This window comes from Phyllostomus hastatus, unplaced genomic scaffold, assembly GCF_019186645.2.
Source record: "Phyllostomus hastatus isolate PE091 unplaced genomic scaffold, TTU_PhHast_1.1 phas_contig_90, whole genome shotgun sequence".
In the NCBI taxonomy this organism is placed as follows: domain Eukaryota; kingdom Metazoa; phylum Chordata; class Mammalia; order Chiroptera; family Phyllostomidae; genus Phyllostomus; species Phyllostomus hastatus.
The window spans coordinates 2,821,170-2,826,332 of NW_025333984.1; positions in this window are offsets into that span (position 1 = coordinate 2,821,170).

A 5,163-nucleotide genomic window follows, 5' to 3' on the forward strand; every position below is an offset into this window, starting at 1 on the left:
AAACCTACGGAACTTGCCACCTCAAGCAATAGTACAAATAGAACTGAAAAAAGAGTTCAGAAGGATTTAGAATTATACTTATAGAAGACAAAACCCAGGTAACTTACTAAGAAAATCTTGTAAATTGTCTTTAAACTTGAGGTTGTCATTAAGGAGGACAGTCACACCCTCTCCCCTCCTATTTGCCAACATGTCTGAGTCCTCCTATAAAAATTCTGAGCTGGATGGACCAGAACATCGCTCAAATGTGGCTTTTCCTTTACATTATGACATAAGTAGCAGAACAGTATGGGACTTCCTTGTGAGTATTTCAAGATAGTTACAATTTATACTCTACTTGGATCTGTTTTCATGGATAGCTAAATTACACAGAATCCTATTTAAAGCAAAATTTTGTCCATTAGAAATGGAAACTTTGCTCTGACTGGTGTGGCTCAGTGGGTGGGGCATCATCCCACAAACCAAAATGTTGCCAGTTTGATTCCTGATCAGAGCACATATCTGGGTGGTGAACCACATCCCCAGTTGCGAGCATGCAATAAGCAACTGATTGATTTTTCTCTTGCACATTTATTTCTCTAGCATATCGATGTTTCTCTCCTTCTCTTTCTCCCTCCTTTACCCTCCCTCTAAACATAAATGCATAAATAAATAAAATATTAAAAAATGGAAACTTCCTTAAAAATTATTTGCAGAAGCATGAATTACCAAAAAGAGAGCAGATAGAGGAGGGTTTTGCCTTTAACATCCATTGTCTAGTTATTTTGGGTTATTTCATACCCATATTTTTTTTAAGAAATTACATTCCAGAGAGAACAAATTTCATACAAGGAAAAATGAGATAGTAGCTTTAAATAGTGCTCCTGTGTAAAAAATCCTCCCATGAAAACTTACATTGTGTCTTCTCTGACGCATCAATCCTTGCAAAACCCAAGGACAGACTTATCCAGGGCTTCTTCTCTCTTGTGGGTATAATGGTGCTCATTTCCACAAAATGCACCACCATCCTCCCTTGGCTTGGTGACTTCCTTATTGAGATACTTTAAGTGCTTTGAACACACCATGAAAAAGAAAGACGAGAATAAAGGTTACAAGTGAATATCTAGTTTGCAGAGAACTCACCTTATCTGTGGGAAAGAAGTATGAAAAAAATCTAAAAACTGGAAACCTAAGAAACAGCAGAAGGAGAAAGGGACAAATGAAAGGACAAGATTGTTCTCAGGTATATTACACTACAATTTTAAAGTTGTTTTAAAAGAGAGAAAGGACTAAATGTGGATTTCAATGATCATATGGATATCTGGGCCATAAGCAAGATGTTGAAGCTGCCTATTCCTTTCAGCCCTTCTATTTCTCACAGCACAGAGTCTCCACTCTCTCCTCATTCCCCTCACCCTGACCCTCTGTCCTCTTGCTGCCCAAAGCCCATTTCAGTAGCGAGTGGCTAAGCCAGCACTCCTCCAGGCAGACCCTGGTTACAAGCCGTTCTCACTTACTTTGTTTAAAATGTATCTGTGTTCTGCCCATTTTAAACCTTGGCCTGAGAACATTTTTATCTTAACAGAGAACACTTATTAAATATGGTTTCTACTTCTAGTTGCAAGTACAGATATTTTCGGAGCAGAGGCCTCCATGTAACCTCAGATAAGAGGTGGAAAGGCAACAGTTTTTGTCTGTCAGGTAACTATACTGTCCTTTTGTTTTCTCATCTGTAGAATGGAGGTAATATCTTTCATTTATGTTACAACTGACAACACTTCACATACATTTACATACTTGATTCTCACAGCCACCACCTGAGGTAAGAATTATTTCTCCATTTTACAGACAAGGGAATTAAAGCTCAGTGAGGTTAAGTAACTTGTCTTGGAATAATATATGAAAGGGCCAGTGCATAAGGAAAAGAGTAAAAAAAACAGAATAGTGAGTGGGCATGTGATGACAGAGGCTGGTTAGATAATGGAGCCATGTGACTGTAAAGAGATAATATGAAACCAAGGTTATGGGTATGGGCTTTGGACTCACAAGCATATAGATGTGAATTCTGGTCCTACCCCTTTTTACCTGGCATCCCTTGAGCAAGTCATTTCTCAAAGTCTACATTTCCTCAGTTGGAAGATGCAGGTAATAATGCTGACCTTATAAAGCTGTTGTGAGGATTAAGTGAAATACTAAGTGTAATGTATTTAGTAGAGTGCAGAGCACATGATAAACAGGCAAAATGTGGAGGCTCCTTAAGTAATCAGTACTGATAATACTTGTTGCACCTGCTATCCTAAAACATGGAGTCCACTGGCCCAAAGGCAGAGTTAGCCACTAATGACCAGGCCATGGAAAAACAAAACCAAATATGGCTGACACAAGGAAAGAAAGAGGAGGCTGTGTATTCTGGAGGTGGGACTAGTCAACAGTACTCAGGGCAAGGCTGCAGTTTTCTTAGAACAATGGTTCTCAAACTTGAGCCTGCATTACAATAATCTGAAAGGCCTGCTTTTTTTTTTTACATTTTTAAAGTTTTTTCAATTACAGTTTAAATTTAGTATTATTTTATATTAGTTTCAGGTGTGCAGCATACTGGTTAGACAATGATATACTTTACAAAGTATTCCCCCCGATATCTCCAGGACTCACCTGACATAGTTATTACAATATCTTTGACTATATTCCTTATGCTGTATTTTACACCCCCATGACTACTTTGTAACTACCAATTTGTACTTCTTAATCTGAAGGGCTTTAAGAAGCCCTTCAGATAGTTCTTAAAATATAGATAGATGTCTGGGACTTACTTCCAGAGTTTCTGATTCAGAAGGTCTTGGATGAGGTTTGAGAAGTTGCAGTTCTAATGAGTGACATGGGGTTGCTGATACCACTGATCTTAGGAGCCCACTTTGAAAATCATTGTCTTAGAATAAAGAATCCTGTCCAGTTGTGAGCAGCAGTTTCCTTTTGCTTTTGTTTTCTCTTTCCTTCTTAGTGAAAATCCACTTGAAAAACATCAATCCTATTCTAGTAGAACAACCCCAAAACTGATCCAGAAGAGCTAGGGCAATCAGAAGACTGTGGAAACTAGGGATGTTGGTGGCAATGACTGCCCCACCTAAAAGGCTGGGAGAAGCCTTAGATCAGAGCAAAGATCAAAACTCAATTGAGAAAAATCAGAACTATCTGTAATTACTGAGCTTCTCCCAGCTTGAATTTTCCCTCACAAACTTTTCCTTACTTAAGCTTTTTATCCCTTTTATAACTACTATACTATACTATGGAGGGTGGGGAAAGAGTCACTGTATTTTTTTTGTATTTTTCCTACTTCTTTTTATTACAATTTGTCAACCACAAGGCCAATATGAACTTTTTAGGGAGCCTAGAGCAGCATGCACAGGTTATGGCAGCCTGAGAAAAATGTTTAATGAAATTGGACATCTCTCTTGAAGTAAAATATGTGCTCTGTGCTCCGTATCATGTTACAGCAAATTTGAAAACCAAGGGCCATGGTCCAAGTCAGTGCCTGGCAGTTGTCAGGAACTAAGCTTTGCTACCTGTTAAATACAGTTAATGAAGCAGTCTGTATTTATAAGTTAGAGGGTTTGTCTTTGAAAATAGTAACCCAATAAAATGAGAAAAACAGATAGCCTTGAGTTTAGACTTCTAGATTAGAAATTATGTGTCCCTTGAATTTGAAGGAGGTGAAAGAATTTGTGGTCTTACTTGTTGAAAACATATACTCCTACTGCAAGTCTTAGAAAACTGAAACAAATAGGAAACTCTTCTATAATTATAAGAATGTAAGTTTCAGCTCTTGAGGCAGAAAAACTTTGGATCAGGAATTCCACATAGGTTGTCTGGGCCTGTTCAGTGCCTTTAAGCTGCCGGGTATTTGCCTGCACCAACCTGTCCACGCTACATGAAAACAGGCCTCCTACATTTTTTCAGTATCTATGGCTTCTGGCCTGAACCATTCACCCCAGCTTATCTCATACACATTTCTAACTCATCCTCAGTCTGTTCTAATTTCTGACCCTGTGACTCATTTTTCCTCTTATCGTCTTGCCTCACCCTAGGACCTGGCACTTGGTATTACTTCTCAAACATGAACCTATGCACTCCTCTTTGGCCAATAATCTGATTCCTCACTTGGATACACAGATATTGGCATCCTTGGATGAGTGCCCCACTGGTACAAATCCATTCCCTGGGACTTCTACACAGGCCCTCATGGAAAGTACCACTGCCCAATAAACCAAACCCTTGGAGCAGACTTCAGACTTGAAATTTGTGGCTCCTTGATACTGCTCTCAGAAGGAGCAGAAAACAAATGGAAAGGAAAACTTTTGATTGCTCAATCATTATATACAAAAGACCCAACTGAATTTTTATTTGTTTAAAGTACATAAGGAAGAAGTGTGTTGGTTGGTAGTATATACTATTTAGTGGTTCTAACTTCTCAGGTGTGAAGAATTGCTATTTATGTTTTCCTTTCCTTTGTATCTACCTCTCCCAAACAGCCTACCCATCTATTAATGTCAAAGACTTATTAATTCTACCCTTCATAATGTATCTTAAATCAGTTGTATATTCCCTGAGCTATTTGTAATAGTATCTTAATATCTGGTCTACCTGTAGTCAGTGTCTCTCCTCTGGTCCCACTTTTGCCTATCCCCCATCCCCTGCCAATCCATTCTCCATACTTCTGTCAAAATAAGCTTTCTAAAACACAGATCTAACCATGTTACTACTCTTAATTGTTTTTATTCCCATGTATGTATCTGTGTGTGTGTGTGTGTGTGTGTATATATATATATGAATGAATGATTCTGGTTTCTAGAAGATAGACCCTTCTAATTATGACAATAATATTGATCTATTATGCTATGTCTGTATTGTGCTTCAGAGTGTTTCACAGCTATTATATAGTTTTTAACAATAATACTATGCCATATTTTCATCTCTATATCTGAGGAGTGTAACTTTTATATATAGTGAATAGTACATAGTATGAGGTGACTATATTAAAAATTAAATATGTACTGGATCTATTTAGCTAAGCAAGTAGATTACTCTTAAATAAAATTTAAACTTTTAGTTTCAAAGAAAGAATTTTTAAAATTTGTTCAGATGTTGGCAAGTCTTAGTTATTTAGAGAATTCAATTACTGAAGTCAAA